The 21,454-nt window shown below is 46.6% G+C and overlaps 1 non-coding gene across 1 annotated transcript; it reads left to right on the top strand.

Moving 5' to 3' along the window:
* Window positions 1-7,978: 7,978 nt before the first annotated feature.
* trnae-cuc (transfer RNA glutamic acid (anticodon CUC)) lies at window positions 7,979-8,050 on the top strand. Its single transcript has one exon. It is a non-coding gene; the product is annotated as a tRNA-Glu (tRNA).
* Window positions 8,051-21,454: the final 13,404 nt, after the last annotated feature.

Genomic DNA, 21,454 nt, shown 5'->3' with positions numbered 1-21,454 from the left:
TGCCAGCTCTGTAGGGTCCAGGAATGGCCTCATACTACCAGTAGTGACACTGACCGTAGCCAAATGCCAAATGAGTGACAAAACAGATGAGGGTGGGAAAAATGTCAGTGGCCTCCCCCCACCTGTTAAACCATTCATTCCTGTTCTGGGGGTCGTCTCAGTGTTGCCCCTCTAGTGCACCAAAGCAGCTGAAACTGATGAACAAGCCCCTCTGCTACTTCACTGAGCAGATCAACAGCCCACAAGTGTCACTGACTTGATGTGATACTCTCATTATAAAGGGGCCCTTTCATTTTTAAACAGTTATACATACATACACATATATACATACATACATACATTATATAAAATATATTATATATATATATATATATATATATATATATATATATATATATATATATACGCACACACACACAGACACACAGATTAGGTGCAACAGTAAATGCAGTGAGAGGTGGAGTGACTAACATTTGATGACCTTGTGCCAATCGCTCCTGCCAAGGGGTTGCACATATCAGGCAGCAAGTGAGCAGTCAGTTCCTGAAGGCAATGTGGCCAAGCGTAAGGATCTGAGTGACTCTGACAAGAGACAAATTGTGATGGTGGGATGACTGGCAGGCGGCATGGTGGTGTAGTGGTAGCGCTGCTGCCTCGCAGTTGGGGGACCTGGGTTCACTTCCCGGGTCCTCCCTGCGTGGAGTTTGCATGTTCTCCCCGTGTCTGCGTGGGTTTCCTCCGGGTACTCCGGTTTCCTCCCACAGTCCAAAGACATGCAGGTTAGGTGGATTGGCAATTCTAAATTGCCTAGTGTGTGCTTGGTGTGTTTGTGTGTGTCCTGCGGTGGGTTGGCACCCTGCCCAGGCTTGGTTCCCTGCCTTGTGCCCTGTGTTGGCTGGGATTGGCTCCAGCAGACCCCCGTGACACTGTGTTCGGATTCAGCGGGTTGGAAAATGGGTGAATGGATGGATGGGATGACTGGCTCAGAACGTCTCCATAACGGCAGGTCTTGTGGGGTCTTTGCAGTATGCAGTGGATAATAAAAGTTCACAGCCCCCCTCCCGCCATCAAAATGGCAGGTTTTGTGTGAAAAATCAGAAACTGCTTAGTGAAAAAAGGAAAAACAAACTCCAACAAAAGCCTGGTTGCATGAGTGTGCAGACCCCCTAAACTAACACTTAGCTGAAGCCCTTTTTGATTCGATTCCAGCACTCAGTCTCTTTGGGGCACATCTTGCCCACTCTTCCAGGTCTAACAGATTCCAAGGGCATCTCGTGTGCACAGCTGTCTTCGGGTCTGTTTTTATTCTGGGGTCTTCCCCAAAGAGGTGCAGTTTAGATGGATTGGTGACTCTAAATTGGCCCCCTGTGAGTGACTGGCACCCCTCGCAGTGCTAATTTCTACCTTCTGCACAATGCCATCCGGACATGCTCCGGCTCCCTGTCACCCTAAAATGAACAAAGTAGCTTTCACAACATTATCCTTATTGCTAATAGAAGAAGGCTGTTGCCTCCTGCTGGGCGGATGTTGTATTACAGTTAAGCAGCTTGCAAAACTGCCACAACAGAAGAGTGTTTTAAAAATAGGAGAATAAGCCATCCTCATAGCCAAGTAAAAACAGTCACACACCAAGACTGAAATGTTCTGGGCAGCCGTCCAGTCAGTTTGGATGCACAAACTACAGTACTGCTATTTATTCCACCGGAGCAAAGACAACAAGTTTTTTCCTGCACACGTCCATATTGATTTTCTGAAATGTTTCACTGGAACGCAGTCAACTCAGGAGGAACGTCATTCCCGGCTCTAACATCTGACTTCTTACTACAAATGTCTGATGCACCATCTGTTGGAAAGACAAATGCAACACACATCTCTCACTTATATGCAGTGTGGTATTGGATTTCATAAAAGCAGTGTTAATGTTTAGGATGTGCCTTCTGTTGGAATGACATACAGATACACAAATACTCACCCTTTTATTAAGGTGGAAGGTGCCTTTCATGTCATCCAAAATACATTAAGAATACATCTATGTATTTATATATCATATAGTGCCTTTCATATCTATCCATCTATTGGATAAGTGGGCTTCATAAATTTAATAGATATATTATGTATAACCCACATACTATATACTGACACGTGTGTATATATTATATATATATTGTGGTGGACATCCAGGGCTCTTACCTGGCCGGGATGCCTGATTTATGGTAGGACCAGGGGAGATGACATGCACAGGGTGTCATGGAGCACTAGATGGAAGCCCCACCCCCCTCCCCCGGGGTTGCAGCGGTGCCTCAAATTCCAACAGGGATTCATGGGAGTTGGAATTCGGCACAGCCCTGTTGGGTTCCACGGGTGCCACCAGGGGGACCTGTAGGGTCTGCATAGCCCTACTATGTTAGGCTTCCACCTCACCCAGGAACTGCTTCCGGAAAATGCTAAATGAGCGAGTGGAAGTACTCCTGGGTGCAGGATAAAAGAAGCCCACTGCCACAGCTCCAGAAACCAAAATTGGGAGGAAGATGATGAAGATGGCTGGAGGAGAGTGGAGGAGGAAGGAGACCGAGAGAGAGAGAAAGTGAGAGAAGCAAAGAAAGAGAAAGGCATCGTTGTGTTATTTATATTGTACTGTGCTTTGGTGGTGGGAATCACTTTGGGAAGAGTTTCCCACAGAAAAAAATAAAAGCCGTATGTGTTGCTTAACTTGTGTCTGCGTCTGCTTGTGTCAAGTTTAGGGAGTTGAGCGCCGCCTGCAGGCCACAATATGTCCTTATGATTGAAGGAATTCTAAAAAACATCAGTGGAGCGTGAAGTCGGCCAGACAATGGATTTCAAAGAAATTGTTTCAAAGTTGCCAAAGATAAAGTCAAGAAAAAGCAGTTTTGTATTTAAGTAACTTGCATTTTTCAATAAAGAACATTTGTTAAACTGTGAATGACTGGCGCCCTTTTCCAGGGTTTGTTCCTGCCTTGTGCCCTATGCGTGACAGAGATGACATTAAACAGATTATTTTTTGCTGGTATGCTCTTTATGTAAAAAAAAACCACCATCGAATAATGTAACATATTTAGCATTACCTTATTTTGCTATATTTATTGTAAATGCCACAGGGGTTGGATGGGCATCTCGACCAGAAAAGGGGATGGTTCCTTACCCGGATGGGAGGCTCTGAGCAGGCAGAAGGGCATCCCGACCAGGAGAGAGGAAAGAGCCAGACGCATAAGTGATGGCTGGAGTTGATGGACGGACATCCCACCAGAAGATGTCACGGGGAACTCTTTATTCCTCCAGTACGCTAGATGGCAGCAGCCCTGGATATCTGTGCCCAGTACGGAGCCAGTAGGGCATGCTGGGAAGTGTAGTCCGGCAATACAGCTCTGCTGGGGTCCATGGGTGCGGCAAGGGGGCACTGCAGGGAGGTGCACTCCCGAATAAGTGGGACTTCCGTATGACCCGAAGGTACTTCCATCGGGCAGTGGCCCTGGCACCACAAGTACTCCCAGGTCCTTAATACTGTAAAAGGGACCGCACTCCCTCATCCAGGCAAGTCGGAGCTGGGAGGACGTTGAGCAAAACTCGACTGGAGGAGGGCAGTGCGGTGGTGAAAAGAGAGGGAGAGAGAAAGAGAAACTGTTTATGCTTTTGCAACTTTGTGGAGGTATTATGTAGAAAAAACCTTCCATTACTTGAACCCAGGACTCTTTGTGTGTTTGTGTTTTGGGGCTCACCGACAGTGCAGTTCCATGACATTATATTTGTGTTTGGACATTTTGTAAATAAAATGCACTGTGGAGACCAGGGGGCGTTCCAGCTCCCCAAACCCAACACAGACAGACACAGGGCACAAGTTGAAAGCACAAAGACCCTTTACTGTGGGAAACTCTTCTTATAACCAGTGTTTCCCACCACTGGCAAAAAAGCCACAATTAACACAAGTACAATTGTATCTTTCTTTCTCTCATTCTTGTCTCTCTATGTCTCTTGGTCTCTTCCGGGTCAGGCAGAAACCTCCTGGCCCAAAATTCTTTCATAGCACCCCCTGGCGGCACCCAACAGGATTGAGATATAGAACTCCAAGTCCCATGGTGCCTTGCTGGAATCCGGGGCACCGCTGCACTAGAGGGAAACTGCTATTTTACTGTTCTGGGGGAAGCAGTGCCCTAAAGAAGTTGCCTTCCTCCATCCTTCCACTTCTTGGGCGTCCCGGCCGTCTCTTACAGTCCCCTAAGGCTTCAGAAAATGCAGCTGCTGTGGAAAACGTCCTGCATTGAAAGGTGGGCACCTCTTCACTTGAGGAGTACAGACCAGTGGCACTGGCATCTCACATCATGAACAGGTTGGTCCTGGAGTACGAGTGCTCTTGTGGTAGACCACCTGGACCCACTGCAGTTTGCCCATCAGACAAAGACTGGAGTGGAGGAGGCCATGATCTCTCTGCTCCACAACAGTGGACAAAGCTGTCAGCACTGCAAGGAAGAAGTGTCTTGATTTCTCCAGTGCTTTCAGTACCATCCAGCCATCCCTGTTAAGGAGCCAGCTTAGAGATTTGCAGACAGATGAGCCTGTGGTGTCCTGATGATGGAACATCTGCCGGGCAGACCACCATTTGTGAGACCCGAGGACTGTTTGAGCAACACTGGAGCACCACAAGGAACAGGCCTGAGACACGAGTTTCATCACAGCACACGTTTATCTACAAAGGGGACGTGCGTCGCCCTCGCTCCCCACAACAGCAAAGTACATACAGTGCATCTGGAAAGTATTCATAGCACATCACTGTTTCCACATTTTGTTATGTTACAGCCTTATTCCAAAATGGATAAAATTCATTTTTTTCCTCAGAATTCTACACACAACACCCCATAATGACAACGTGAAAAAAAGTTTGAGATTTTTGCAAATTTATTAAAAATAAAAAAACTGAGAAAGCACATGTCCATAAGTATTCACAGCCTTTGCCGTGAAGCTCAAAATTGAGCTCAGGTGCCTCCTGTTTCCCCTGATCATCCTTGAGATGTTTCTGCAGCTTCATTGGAGTCCACCTGTGGTAAATTCAGTTGACTGGACATGATTTGGAAAGGCACACACCTGTCTATAGAAGGTCCCACAGTTGACAGTTCATGTCAGAGCACAAACCAAGCATGAAGTCAAAGGAGTTGTCTGTAGACCTCTGAGGCAGGATTGTCTTGAGGCACAAATCTGGGGAAGGTTACAGAAAAATTTCTGCTACTTTGAAGGTCCCAATGAGCACAGTGGCCTCCATCATCTCTAAGTGGAAGAAGTTCGAAACCACCAGGACTCTTCCTAGAGCTGGCCGGCCATCTAAACTGAGCGATCGGGGGAGAAGAGCCTTAGTCAGGGAGGTGACCAAGAACCCGATGGTCACTCTGTCAGAGCTCCAGAGTTCCTCTGTGGAGAGAGGAGAACCTTCCAGAAGGACAACCATCTCTGCAGCAATCCACCAATCAGGCGTGTATGGTAGAGTGGCCAGATGGAAGCCACTTCTTAGTAAAAGGCACATGGCAGCCCGCCTGGAGTTTGCCAAAAGGCACCTGAAGGACTCTCAGACCATGAGAAAGAAAATTCTCTGGTCTGATGAGACAAAGATTGAACTCTTTGGTGTGAATGCCAGGCGTCACGTTTGGAGGAAACCAGGCACCGCTCATCACCAGGCCAATACCATCCCTACAGTGAAGTTTTTTCAAGTTGTCATTATGGGGTGTTGTGTGCAGAATTCTGAGGAAATAAATTGGATTTAATCCATTTTGGCTGTAACATAACAAAATGTGGAAAAAGTGATGCGCTGTGAGTGCTTTCCGGATGCACTGTATGTGTGTATATTATATATATATATATTTATTTAGATAGCCTCTGTAAAAAGCCAAACTTCTCCCTGGGGACAAATAGTTTTATCTGTCTGTTTCTCTGCCTTTCTATAAACAGCCACGAAGAGATGAGAACAGATTTGTGAAATCCCAGTGGGTTCAGTTTTTATTTGGCCTTCTGCTGCCTACCATAACTCAGGCTAACTTCAGGTTTTCCTCGCCCATCTTATCTACTATACATTACAGACGCCTGTTTTATCCACAGAAGCTTTTCAGAGGTCGAAGAATCAGCTTCATATCATGAGATCCTTTCCCAGAATGAAATGGCCTTTTTTGTCAAGCAAAAGTTCCACAAGGGGCCGCGCTACCCAGTAAAGTGCCACTTCAGACTTGTTATTTTCAAGTGTGTGCAGCAGCCCAAGTGCCACAGCCGGCCAAGCGTCCATGCGATCTCCTTGTCATCCATCCATCCATTATCCAACCCGCTGAATCCGAACACAGGGTCACGGGGGACTGCTGGAGCCAATCCCAGCCAACACAGGGCACAAGGCAGGAACCAATCCCGGGCAGGGTGCCAACCCACCGCAGGACACACACAAACACACCAAGCACACACTAGGGCCAATTTAGAATCGCCAATCTCCTTGTCATGGCCGACTAAATGTCATTATTGTAGTGCCATCCCCTTGTACCCTGTGTGTTATCTGAGCGAACTCCATGGTGTTCGCTTCGCCTCGAGTTCCGCGAAATCCCCGAAATGTTCGCGCGAATATCGCCGAATTCGGGGAAATGCATTGAAGTCAATGAGGAAGGACCGACTGAACTGAATTGGACAGGACTGTAACAATGCGATCATCGTTAAAGTGTCCCTGACGGCCAGAGAAACGTCTGCCAGCTATACTGGACTTATTACTGTGGCCAAAACGGTGACCTATGCTGTGCTGCAGCAGTGCCAACCACTGCACCACCATGCCCCCGTGAGATCAAAGAACTAAGAGCGCAGTCAGAGACGCGCAATCACAGATTTCGTCAAAATAAAGCGGAAAATCATAAATCGTAGTCCGCAAAAATATGCAGGTCTTTTAAAAGCAGACAGTTTAGAGTGGCGTGTCATGTTTGAAGCCGCTTGCTCGTCCTGTTTTTTGAAGTCGCGCCCCAGCCTCTTCTAAATGTCTGTACTGATGCCTAGAGTTTGTTTTCACCCTTTCCGCGCCACGCACGTGGCTAATTATTATGCATGCTTAAGGCGCGCGCCTCCTTCTCTTCTGTTGACGTGGAACTTGAAGATCGACCTGCACATTCACAGATAACTCGTCCCACTGAGTCTGAAATGCAAATGAGCAGCATTTCATACCCAGGGGGCGGTCCCATCGATACGGGCTGTTACAGCTCCGGGGGATGGCGCGCTGCGCTCGCAGAGCATTATGGGGCGCTGGTAAAAAAAAAATCTCCTAAATCGGCGGAATTATCAATAAATGTTTTGATGAACAAGGGCGAATACGAACGCAGCAAATAAATACCATTAGTTATAACATAACACAACGTAACATGACATGACCGGACATTCTGAAACCCGCTTGAGTGAAATCGGTGAATGTTAACTTTTGCGGATTCGCTTCGGGACAGCCGTGCTAGTCAGCTGCTAGAATTGCCCTAAAAGTTGAAGGGGGGCAGGAACAACTGTGTGAAAATTGCCGTCTGCTTGGTTCCAGATTTCCTTCTTTACAGAGATAAAAAGGATTCCGTCTGTCACTCCTTTGTCTGAACTCGCGTTTCACGAGACTGGCTCGCGTGATGACCCGACCCATTTCAGCAATAACGGGGTGGATTTGAGGACTGTCACTTGGCTATTACTGATAAACAGAACAGCCATTGGCCACGTATGGACGAGGCAGCAAGGGGCAACCATCTCTAAATAAGGTGCCAGTCCATTGCAGGCTCAACCATGGTCCCGTTTGTAATCGTTAATGAACCTAACCGGGCACGTCCTTGAGGATGAGAGAGGAAAAATTCAGGCTGACGTAGGAATAATCTACGAGGCTGCGGTACTAATTACTGCGTTGCCACACAACTCCTAAAATACACACTAAATAACCAGCTAAACACGAAACACATAAAAAGAGTCCCGACAAACATTAAATCAGAGATCCCTGGTGGTCTAGTGGTTAGGATTCGGCGCTCTCACCGCCGCGGCCCGGGTTCGATTCCCGGTCAGGGAAATGTGTTTTCGTCAAATTGCATTTATTAAAGATGTTGAGGACGATTTTGTTAGTTAATTAACATAAAATGCTTGAAATTCTATGGTAATATTAGCATAACTTTACAAAAATTGATTAATCTGAAGTGTCATTTAATGCTGCTAGGTTTAGGAGTCTAGTGTGGCGATTCCAATCATTTTGCTAACCGCTCTTTCTTGGCCATGTTTTGTTAGTAAATTAAAAGTCCAAAAGGAAAAACACGGAACAGAAGTTTTGGTTTCATTCTCTTCCGTTTTAATCGACGAAACGTTTAACACTCTAAATAAAGCTCATCTACAGCGGACACGTTGCCAGTGTGTACGCCTTCGTAGACCGAGTTATGACGGCGGTCGGCACGTCCTACCTGTCTCTCATGAAGTTCTTAATGGCATGAGTGGCTTTCACGTCAATCTTTTTCAAGAGACATTTTAGTCTTTCTTTCTTGCCCTCCAGCATCTTCCTCTGCCAAAGAGCGTCTACTCTCCGTCTCGGCCCCGTCCTGCTGGTTCTCTCATTGCTATTGAAAACGCAAATCGTAAAGGGGAATATTCTAACAACCAATCAAGAGGTCGCGATGTCACGTGTCTCATTTGAATGCCCGCCTCCCTTCAGTCGCGCTATACTGGGCATATCGAGCGCCGAAGCCAGTCCGACTGATTTCTTACCGAGCGCTTGAAGAGTTTGAACACCGGAATATCAACTTTTGTTTTATTTTCAAGTGAGTGTCCTATCTATCTATCTATCTATCTATCTATCTATCTATCTATCTATCTATCTATCTATCTCATATAGTGGCTTTCAAATCTATCTATCTATCTATCTATCTATCTATCTATCTATCTATCTATCTATCTATCTATCTATCTATCTATCTATCTATGTTATATAGTGTCTTTCATATCTATCTATCTATCTATCTATCTATCTATCTATCTATCTATCTATCTATCTATCTATCTATCCGTGTTATATAGTGTCTATCTATCTATCTATCTATCTATCTATCTATCTATCTATCTATCTATGAATGAAAAATTCAATGCATTTTATTGCTACAATTTTTTGTGATGCACCATCTGTTGGAATGAAAACTTCAATGTATTTTATTACTACAAATTTTTGTGATGCACCATCTGTTGGAATGAAAAACTCAGTGCAATTTATTACTACACATTTGTTTGATGTGCCATCTGTTGGAATGAAAAATTCAATGCATTTTATTGCTACAAATTTTAGTGATGTGCCATCTGTTGGAATGAAAAATTAAATGCATTTATTACTACAAATTTTTGTGGTGCACCATCTGTTGGAATGAAAAATGAAACACACGTTATTATTACTTGTATTACAAAGTACTTTCAAATAGATTTTGCACTATAAGTGTTAATGAAGACTACAATGAGGTCTACTTTGATTGCAACCCATCTTATCACAGATAAGATATAGAAATAATGTAAAATGACTATCCAATCAATGCACAACCTCACAGTTTTTTTATTCCAGTAGGAACTTCTTTAACACGCCAAAAAGTGGTAGTGAGTTTACAAGTTTAAATGTAAGCCCATTTTGGACAGGATTCGTCCATTTCATTTTCCACAAGCCAATCACCACCAAGATCTGCCCTCTGCCCTATACATCTGGAAGGTTTCCCATAGTTCCTGGTGGTTCACTGTGAATGCGCTATAGAAGTCTGGTGAGTTCTCGTGCCTTTTCTGTGCTTTGCTAGTTTTGACATTTTGACCTGTATGTTTTTTGACTGCACCTCTGGACTCCTCCATTGTTTGCCTGGTGTTTCTAGGCAACTCCATTTTGTCGTTGTGCTCTGCAGAGCTTCTCCATGTAACAGAGCATTTTTGTGAAAAATAACATCTTTTTAAATGTTTATGACATTTCTGTGTCTGAAAACTCGCCGTTGTTTGGCGGTATATCCCCCTCTAGTGGGCATTATTAGTAAGTGCTCTTGCAACTATCTGGGACTTAATGTGTCTTGGGATTCCTCCATCCATCCATCCATTTTCCAACCCGCTGAATCCGAACACAGGGTCACGGGGGTCTGCTGGAGCCAATCCCAGCCAACACAGGGCACAAGGCAGGAACCAATCCCGGGCAGGGTGCCAACCCACCGCAGGACACACACAAACACCCACACACCAAGCACAAGTTAGAATCGCCAATCCACCTAACCTGCATGTCTTTGGACTGTGGGAGGAAACCGGAGCGCCCGGAGGAAACCCACGCAGACACGGGGAGAACATGCAAACTCCACGCAGGGAGGACCTGAGAAGCGAACCGAGGTCTCCTTACTGCGAGGCAGCAGCGCTACCCACTGCGCCAGCGTGCCGCCCATCTTGGGATTCCTAATCCTAACATTTCTACTTTCTATGTGTAATTCTTTACATTTCCTGAAATTAAATTTCATCATCCACAAATCTGCCCAAGCCTGTCTGCTGTCCGAGTCCCTCCGATTCTCGATTATCTGCAAATCCACCTATCTTGGTATCATCTGCAAACTTAACCAGCTTCTAATTTTAAATTCCTATCCAAATTATTTAAATATATTAAAAATAGCAGCGGCTCAAACCTGTGCTATTGTACTTTCAGTTCTCTAATTTACATCCAATAGATAGATAGATAGATAGATAGATAGATAGATAGATAGATAGATAGAAAAGGCACTATATAATAGATAGATAGACTTGACATGAAAGGCACTATATATAACAAGGGTTTATTTAGAATATTTAATTAGATTTGTAAGTCATTCTCTAATGGACACACAGACTGATTCACTAGGCCCTAATTCTCGTGTCATGGCGGATGAAGGTGTTAAGTCATTCAATGCTTGAGCTGAGATTCAAACCCAAGGGCTGTGAAGCCCCCCGAGCCCCCAGCCCTCAGCCCTGTTCATGTAAAGCTCTGCTCAAATTTAAATTCAGTTTTCTCTCTCGGTAGAGTCAGCCACATCATGTACAGAATTCTTGGATTTTCAGCCGATCGACGGAGTGCTGCTGGGATGGCTGACCTACTGACCGGCTCTCCTGTCTCAGCAGAGGACGCCTTCAGCCCAGTTAGAGTAACCATTTGGTCACCACCCTGGCAAAGATCTTTCTGGCCCAGTTACTCAGTTTGATCAGACCACTAACCTGGTGGTTTCAAACTTCTTCCATTCATAACTGGTCACCTTTCACCCGAACTGTCAATGCTGCCAGTGTATGTGCCACCTTGGCATCCTGCAGCCTCATTCCTGTCCTACACAAAGGACATTCTGTGGGTGTTGCCACTTCCACTGAGTCCACTTTAACTCTGAAAACATCACCTCCGCCATCACTGCCTACAGTGTAAGTAGAGTAGAAGCTAGAGACACCATTATTTCTGGCTGAAATGTTCCATCCATCCATCCATTGTCTCCCGCTTATCCGAGGTAGGGTCGCGGGGGCAGCAGCTTGAGCAGAGATGCCCAGACTTCCCTCTCCCCGGCCACTTCTTCTAGCTCTTCCAAAAGAATCCCAAGGCGTTCCCAGGCCAGTCGAGAGACATAGTCCCTCCAACGTGTCCTGGGTCTTCCCCGGGGCCTCCTCCCGGTTAGACGTGCCCGGAACACCTCACCAGGGAGGCGTCCAGGAGGCATCCTGATCAGATGCCCGAGCCACCTCATCTGACTCCTCTCGATGCGGAGGAGCAGCGGCTCTACTCTGAGCCCCTCCCGGATGACTGAGCTTCTCACCCTATCTTTAAGGGAAAGCCCAGACACCCTGCGGAGGAAACTCATTTCAGCCGCTTGTATTCGCGATCTCGTTCTTTCGGTCACTACCCATAGCTCATGACCATAGGTGAGGGTAGGAACATAGATCGACTGGTAAATTGAGAGCTTTGTCTTACGGCTCAGCTCCTTTTTCACCACGACAGACCGATGCAGAGCCCGCATTACTGCGGATGCCGCACCGATCCGCCTGTCGATCTCACGCTCCATTCTTCCCTCACTCGTGAACAAGACCCCGAGATACTTGAACTCCTCCACTTGGGGCAGGATCTCGCTACCAACCCTGAGAGGGCACTCCACCCTTTTCTGGCTGAGGACCATGGTCTTGGATTTGGAGGTGCTGATTCCCATCCCAGCCGCTTCACACTTGGCTGCGAACCGATCCAGAGAGAGCTGAAGATCACGGCCTGATGGAGCAAACAGGACAACATCATCTGCAAAAAGCAGTGACCCAATCCTGAGTCCACCAAACCGGACCCCCTCAACGCCCTGGCTGCGCCTAGAAATTCTGTCCATAAAAGTTATGAACAGAATCGGTGACAAAGGGCAGCCCTGGTGGAGTCCAACTCTCACTGGAAACGGGTTTGACTTACTGCTGGCAATGCGGACCAAGCTCTGGCACCGATCGTACAGGGACTGAACAGCCCTTATCAGGGGGGCCGGTACCCCATACTCTCAGAGTACCCCCCACAGGATTCCCCGAGGGACACGGTCGAACGCCTTTTCTAAGTCCACAAAACACATGTAGACTGGTTGGGCAAACTCCCATGCACCCTCCAGGACCCTGCTAAGGGTATAGAGCTGGTCCACTGTTCTGCGACCAGGATGAAAACCACACTGTTCCTCCTGAATCCGAGGCTCGACTATCCGACGGACCCTCCTCTCCAGGACCCCTGAATAGACTTTTCCAGGGAGGCTGAGGAGTGTGATCTCTCTGTAGTTGGAACACACCCTCTGATCCCCCTTCTTAAAGAGGGGGACCACCACCCCAGTCTGCCAATCCAGAGGCACTGTCCCTGATGTCCATGCGATGTTGCAGAGGCGTGTCAACCAAGACAGTCCTACAACATCCAGAGCCTTGAGGAACTCCGGGCGTATCTCATCCACCCCCGGGGCCCTGCCACCAAGGATTTTTTTGACCACCTCGGTGACCTCAGTCCTAGAGATGGGGGAGCCCACCTCTGAGTCCCCAGGCTCTGCTTCCTCATTGGAAGGCATGTTAATGGGATTGAGGAGGTCTTCGAAGTACTCCCCCCACCGACCCACAACGTCCCGAGTCGAGGTCAGCAGCGCACCATCCCCACCATATACAGTGTTGACACTGCACTGCTTCCCCTTCCTGAGACGCCTGATGGTGGACCAGAATCTCCTCGAAGCCGTCTGAAAGTCGTTCTCCATGGCCTCCCCAAACTCCTCCCATGCCCGAGTTTTTGCCTCAGCAACCACCAAAGTCGCATTCTGCTTGGCCTGCCGGTACCTATCAGCCGCCTCCAGGGTCCCACAGGACAAAAGGGACCGGTAGGACTCCTTCTTCAACTTGACGGCATCCTTCACCACCGGTGTCCACCAACGGGTTCGGGGATTGCCGCCACGACAGGCACCGACCACCTTACGGCCACAGCTCCGGTCAGCTGCCTCAACAATAGAGGCACGGAACATGGCCCATTCGGACTCAATGTCCCCCACCTCCCTCGGGATGTGGTTGAAGTTCTGCCGGAGGTGGGAGTTGAAGCTACTTCTGACAGGGGGCTCTGCCAGACGTTCCCAGCAGACCCTCACAAGACGTTTGGGCCTACCACGCCTGACCGGCATCCTCCCCCACCATCGAAGCCAACTCTCCACCAGGTGGTGATCAGTTGACAGCTCCGCCCCTCTCTTCACCCGAGTGTCCAAGACATGTGGCCGCAAGTCCGACGACACGACCACAAAGTCGATCATCGAACTGAGGCCTAGGGTGTCCTGGTGCCAAGTGCACATATGAACACCCCTATGCTTGAACATGGTGTTCGTTATGGACAATCCGTGACGAGCACAGAAGTCCAATAACAAAACACCACTCGGGTTCAGATCGGGGGGGCCATTCCTCCCAATCACGCCCTTCCAGGTCTCACTGTCATTGCCCACGTGAGCATTGAAGTCTCCCAGCAGAACGAGGGAGTCCCCAGAAGGTATGCCCTCTAGCACCCCCTCCAGGGACTCCAAAAAGGGTGGGTACTCCGAACTGCTGTTCAGTGCATACGCACAAACAACAGTTAGGACCCGTCCCCCCACCCAAAGGCGAAGGGAGGCTACCCTCTCGTCTACTGGGGTAAACCCCAATGTACAGGCTCCAAGTCGGGGGGCAATAAGTATACCCATACCCGCTCGGCGCCTCTCACCGGGGGCAACTCCAGAGTGGTACAGAGTCCAGCCCCTCTCAAGGAGATTGGTTCCTGAGTCCAAGCTGTGTGTCGAGGTGAGTCTGACTGTATCTAGCCGGAACCTCTCAACTTCGCGCACTAGCTCAGGCTCCTTCCCCTTCAGAGAGGTGACATTCCACGTCCCAAGAGCCAGCTTCTGTAGCCGAGGATCGGACCGCCAAGGTCCCCGCCTTCGGCCACCACCCAACTCACACTGCACCCGACCTCCTTGGCCCCTCCCATAGGTGGTGAGCCCATGGGAAGGGGGACCCACGTTGCCTCTTCGGGCTGTGCCCGGCCGAGCCCCATGGGTGCAGGCCCAGCCACCAGGCGCTCGCCATCGAGCCCCACCTCCAGACCTGGCTCCAGAGTGGGGCCCCGGTGACCCGCGTCCGGGCAAGGGAAAACGCCGTCCAAAATTGTTTTTCTTCATAGGAGGTTTGTTCCTTTAGGATATTTTTCCACCACACTTGAAGCAGACCCTCTTCAGACTTGGAGTCGCCTGTACTTGAGTTTAAAGCGTACACTCAGACCTGGCCAGTCTAACTAGGTCAGCACTTGTCACTTATGGTTTTATTTCCCTCATTGCCTTATAAATTTGCAGCACAACACTGGGAGTCCATGTTGAATGAGAACTTCTCAGGCTGACCTACTTCTCTCCTTAACCGGGTTAAGTCAAATTGGGGCAGCCTGACTGACCGCCTCGCAGCTGTGCTCTTTGTGGTCACGCGCTCCTCTTTCCTGACAATCCATAAATCCCAAGGAGACGCTGAAGCAACCGATTCCTTAAGCTCATCCACAGGACCCCCTACGCCCATTGACCCCCCAACCTGAGGCTGGGCAAACACTAAACAAGGACTCTGACTTTCTATTTGGGGAACAACACTTGCAAGTCACTCTGAAACCTTAACAACAATGACATATGTGTGGAAAGGCAGCTGTCGCCAGTTTGTGCAAACGTGTGGACCTCCACCACCCTGTCAATCAGATCGGGGGGGCCGCATTCACAGTCCTGATTGTTAGGATTGGGACATTCATTTGGGTGTGATTACAAAATGTGAGAACAGCAGGAAGAGCAACTGGCTAAAGATATACAGGGAGAGAGGAAAGGCACTATATGATAGATAGATAGATAGATAGATAGATAGATAGATAGATAGATAGATAGATTGAAAGGCACTATATGATAGATAGATAGATAGATAGATAGATAGATAGATAGATAGATAGATAGATAGATAGATAGATAGATAGATAGATAGAGTGAAAGGCACTATATGATAGATAGATAGATAGATAGATAGATAGATAGATAGATAGATAGATAGATAGATAGATAGATAGATAGATAGATAGATAGATAGAGTGAAAGGACTATATGATAGATAGATAGATAGATAGATAGATAGATAGATAGATAGATAGATAGAGTGAAAGGACTATATGATAGATAGATAGATAGATAGATAGATAGATAGATAGATAGATAGATAGATAGATAGATAGATAGATAGATAGATAGATAGAGTGAAAGGCACTATATGATAGATAGATAGATAGATAGATAGATAGATAGATAGATAGATAGATAGATAGATAGATAGATAGATAGATATAGATAGATAGATAGATAGATAGATAGATAGATAGATAGAGTGAAAGGACTATAGATAGATAGATAGATAGATAGATAGATAGATAGATAGATAGATAGATAGATAGCATAGTCGGCAGGATTAGATAGATAGATAGATAGATAGATAGATAGATAGATAGATAGATAGAGTGAAAGGCAATTTATGATAGATAGATAGATAGATAGATAGATAGATAGATAGATAGATAGATAGATAGATAGATAGATAGATAGAGTGAAAGGCACTATATGATAGATAGATAGATAGATAGATAGATAGATAGATAGATAGATAGATAGATAGATAGATAGATAGAGTGAAAGGCACTATATGATAGATAGATAGATAGATAGATAGATAGATAGATAGATAGAGTGAAAGGCACTAAATGATAGATAGATAGATAGATAGATAGATAGATAGATAGATAGATAGATAGATAGATAGATAGATAGATTTGAAAGGCACTATATAATAGCTGGCCTTCCAGCTTGTGCTCAGTGGTCTCCTCTTTGCTTGAATTCTCCTTGAGATGTTTCTAGAACATGATTGGAGTCCACCTATGAACTGATTGGATGTCGTTTAGAAAGGCCATGAAGTCCATGGAACTCTCTGAAGACCACCATGATGAAATCATAACAGGGGGATTAAACCATTCCTACTATTCCCCGGTACGCAGTGGCCTTAGGTTTTTTGATACAGAAGATGTCTGACACCACGAGGACTTTTCTTCAAGTGAGCTGTGGTGCAGCATCATGTTATGTAGGTGCTTCTCAGCCATGGTGACACAGAGACTCGATAGATCAGAGGGCCGGATGAACGCAGAGGTCCTTGAGGGTACCTGCTCCATACCGGATAGAGCCGATCCAGTAAGTTGAAGCAGACAGCCAAGTCGGCGCTGGAGTGGCTTGAGGACACGTCTCTGGGTTTTCGTGAGTTTCCCAGCCCTATTCGTGTATGTATGGTACGTCATACGCATACTTTACTGTAAATCCCAATCTCTGGGTGCCAACCTATGCAAGCTTATTCCTGCCACTCAAAAAAAAAAAAAATTATTACCTTATTTTGCAAAGGGATTGTGAACTTCGTAAAGATATGACCTGCTGCTGCCAGTGACATTGTGCACACCTGTGCTTCACTCGTCTGGTGACAAGAACTGAGCAGGTGTTATCTGAACACGTTGTCTGACTGTGGTGGGTTCAGCTCATCGGCTGCCTAAATCCATGACGGTGGTTGTCCACGTGTAACACTTTGCACTTTTATCCATTAATTTGCAATTTCCAAGCGTTTGCCAACACTTTCTCTGCTGCCTCTTCAGTAACCTCCATCTCTCCGATTTTAGTGTCATCTGCCCATTTCACAAGTCTACACTGGAATCAATGTCATTAACATAAATCAGAAAAAACAAGGAGGGTCCGTGGACAGACCACCCCCCAACTGATGGCTACATTCTCTGAACTCTTTGTCTCCTGCCTGTTGACCAACCTAAGCTCCAGTTTTGCAGGTGACCTCTTATGCCACCAGCTTCGAGTTTCAGGATTCGTCTCCACCTTTCATAAAATCAAAGTCAATTCTGTCATATGGTTTGCTTTTTTCCATTACAGCAAATTACAGTCCAAATAAATCTAAAAGATCGGATCTTCCTCCCATAAGGCCATGCTGGCTGTTATTTATCATTTTTTTTTCATCTGGGTAACTTCTCTAAGTCTTTCTTTATTATCATTTCCATTATTTTGCATGATATACAAGTCAGATGTAATGGTCAGAAATGACCAGGATCCACCTTGTCTCCCTTCCTAAAGACTGCCGTCACATTTGCAACTTTCCAGTCCTCAGGTGCATCTCCCATCCCAAGTGCCTGCTCACCTCTGCCTCATAAGGGTTTAGGGACCACCTCTTTCAGTTTTTTTATTGGTAAAATTCCATCAGGTCTGCAGGTTTTATTCTTCTTCAAAGTATTGAGGGTTCCATTTTATTTCTTCCATTACAAATACTTGGGTGAAAATATTTATTCAATTCATTTGTTTCCTTTTTCATTTTCAATGATTTCTCCTTTTGTGTCCCTGAGGTTTCATAAATTCCTTGATTGTCTTTTCTTTTTTAACTAGAAAACTAGATGAGGCTCCGCCCCCAACCTTTACTTTAGTTAGCTCTTTGTCCTCCTGACTCCTCCTTGATTGTGTCTGAAGCTCCGCCCCCAACCTTTACTTTGGTCAGTTCTTTGTCCCCCTGACTCCTCCTTGATTTTCTGAAGCTCCGCCCCCAGCCTTTACTTTAGTTAGCTCTTTGTTCTCCTGACTTCTTCTTGATGGTGTCTGAAGCTCCGCCCCCAGCCTTTACTTTAGTCAGCTCTTTGTCCTCCTGACCCCTCCTTCTTGGTGTCTGAGGCTCCACCCCCAGCCTTTACTTAAGTCAGCTCTTTGTCCCCCTGACCCCTCCTTCTTGGTGTCTGAGGCTCCACCCCCAGCCTTTACTTTAGTCAGCTCTTTGTCCCCCTGACCCCTCCTTCTTGGTGTCTGAGGCTCCACCCCCAGCCTTTACTTTAGTCAACTCTTTGTCCCCCTGACCCCTCCTTCTTGGTGTCTGAGGCTCCACCCCCAGCCTTTACTTTAGTCAGCTCTTTGTCCCCCTGACTCCTCCTTGATGGTGTCTGAAGCTCCGCCCCCAGCCTTTACTTTAGTCAGCTCTTTCTCCCCCTGACCCCTCCTTCTTGGTGTCTGAGGCTCCACCCCCAGCCTTTACTTTAGTCAGCTCTTTGTCCCCCTGACTCCTCCTTGATGGTGTCTGAAGCTCCGCCCCCAGCCTTTACTTTAGTCAGCTCTTTGTCCTCCTGACTCCTCCTTGTTGGTGTCTGAGGCTCCACCCCCAGCCTTTACTTTAGTCAGCTCTTTGTCCCCCTGACTCCTCCTTGATGGTGTCTGAAGCTCCGCCCCCAGCCTTTACTTTAGTCAGCTCTTTGTCCTCCTGACTCCTCCTTGTTGGTGTCTGAAGCTCCGCCCCCAGCCTTTACTTTAGTCAGCTCTTTGTCCTCCTGACTCCTCCTTCTTGGTGTCTGAGGCTCCACCCCCAGCCTTTACTTTAGTCAGCTCTTTGTCCCCCTGACTCCTCCTTGATGGTGTCTGAGGCTCCACCCCCAGCCTTTACTTTAGTCAGCTCTTTGTCCCCCTGACTCCTCCTTGATGGTGTCTGAAGCTCCGCCCCCAGCCTTTACTTTAGTCAGCTCTTTGTCCTCCTGACTCCTCCTTGTTGGTGTCTGAGGCTCCACCCCCAGCCTTTACTTTAGTCAGCTCTTTGTCCCCCTGACTCCTCCTTGATGGTGTCTGAAGCTCCGCCCCCAGCCTTTTACTTTAGTCAGCTCTTTGTCCTCCTGACTCCTCCTTGTTGGTGTCTGAAGCTCCGCCCCCCAGCCTTTACTTTAGTCAGCTCTTTCTCCCCCTGACCCCTCCTTCTTGGTGTCTGAGGCTCCACCCCCAGCCTTTACTTAAGTCAGCTCTTTCTCCCCCTGACTCCCCCAGCCTTTTGCTTTAGCCTGCAGCATTTCCCTGGCTCCTTCTCCTTTTTGGATCTGAGGCTCCACCTTTCATCTTTGTTAATTATTAAATGCTATGTGTCTCATCATTTAAGCAACTCCATAATCTACTCAGGTTAAACTTTCTGTAGGGCCTTTTACTGTAAACATTCTATGCAATCAATAAAAAAATCTAAAGAATTTTTTTTTAATTTGATTTATTTTGCTATTCCCAGAGGGGAAATTGTCTTTTCACATAACCTTTGGGGGACAGAGCTCAGATTCAGCAGGTGTGGAGCAATTTTAAGGTTAAGGGTGCTGCTCAAGCCCCCAGTGGAATAGGACCCCTTCTGGCAGTGACAGCCTTCCACATACCAGCACAGAGCCATAGACCACTTAAAAAACATGGAGTCAGCCACGAAGGGGTTAACTCACCCAGAAGGAACCCTGCAAATGAATTTTGGTGCCTTTCTGCATGAGGATTACAATCAAAAGATAAAAGCAAATGAAAATGAGTCTCATGTACTTATCACATGGTGGCACAGTGGGTAGCGCTGGTGCCTCGCATTTGGGAGAGCTGGGGACCTGGGTTCGCTTCCCGGGTCCTCCCTGCGTGGAGTTTGCATGTTCTCCCCGTGTCTGCGTGGTTTCCTCCCACAGTCCAAAGACTTGCTGGTTAGGTGGATTGCCGATTCTAAATTGGCCCTAGTGTGTGCTTGGTGTGTTTGTGTGTGTGTCCTGCGGTGGGTTGGCACCCTGCCCGGGATTGGTTCCTGCCTTGTGCCCTGTGCTGGCTGGGATTGGCTCCAGCAGACCCCTGTGACCCTGTGTTCGGATTCAGCGGGTTGGGAAATGGATGGCTGGATGGATGTTACTTATCAGATAAACAGAGAAGATAAGTGGCTACATAACACAGTTACGGTAAGTTTTATGTCATATAGCGCCTTTCAGAAGGAACACGGTAATCAGATACTAACGAAACCTACGGAATCAATGGAGATAACAGACGGTGCTTTTTTAAAATACAGACAAGTCAGGACACAGATGTTTAATTTTTAAACAGTTAATTCAAGGTTTCCTAGAGTGTCTTGCAGGGTGAGCACTGTAATCAAATACTAAAAAACAAGAACTAATACCGTGTATGTATTATTTAGATAAAGATGAAAAGGAAGTGGCTATATCTCTTTATTATATAAAAATATCTTAGGACGAGACGAGACATTTTCTGAAATAGTTTCATGTCCCGTGAGACGAGACTTTGTGCCAAGAGATGAATTGAAAACCTAACAGGGCTAAGCGGGGCGGAAATAAAAGACAAAGAGTAGAAGACAAAGCTGAACATCGTAAAGAGGTTCAAAAACATTGGCGCGATACATGCAGAGCAGGTTAGAGGTTATGAAAGTAAAATTCGAAAGTCTCAAAAAAACTGATAGTAAAGATCGCATTAGCGTTAACAAACGGAAATTATTACTCGGTGAAACAACGGAACAGCGAAAAGAGATCGAATATATGGACAGGTGATATGACAGAAGTTATTGTTCGCCTTTAAACTTTAGTGTTGGAGACTTGTAGATCGTTTAATTCGTGTTGCCATCAGGGGAAAGTGTTTCTTCCCAATGAAGAGGCGAATCCGCAAGAATTAAAAGATCTGTTATTTGCTGAAAGTGAAATCCACATACGCGAGCGGCAGAGACGGAACGTGGCTGGTGCGCCGACAGTCCACTCACTTCTCATTGTCAGATAAGTTCCTGCGCTCTCAGCTCCAAGCGGGGTCGGAAATAAAAAAAATAAAGAGTAGATGACAAAGCAGAACGTCATAAAGAATTCAAAAACGTTGGCGCGATACACAAGCAGAGCAGGTTAGAGATAATAAAAGTACTACAATTCGAAAGTCTCAAAAACTGATAGTAAAGATCGCAGCGCAAACAGACGGACATTATTATTCGGTGAAATAACGGAACAGCGAAAAGAGATCGAATATATGGACATCTAGTTATTGTCTACATATCGTCTTTTAAGGTGAGCACTGTAAGCAGATAGATAACCGTGAATACACATATGAATACAATGCATTTAACAGCT

Source organism: Erpetoichthys calabaricus, chromosome 12 (genome assembly GCF_900747795.2).
Source record: "Erpetoichthys calabaricus chromosome 12, fErpCal1.3, whole genome shotgun sequence".
In the NCBI taxonomy this organism is placed as follows: domain Eukaryota; kingdom Metazoa; phylum Chordata; class Cladistia; order Polypteriformes; family Polypteridae; genus Erpetoichthys; species Erpetoichthys calabaricus.
This window is presented reverse-complemented; position numbering and strand designations above follow the sequence as displayed.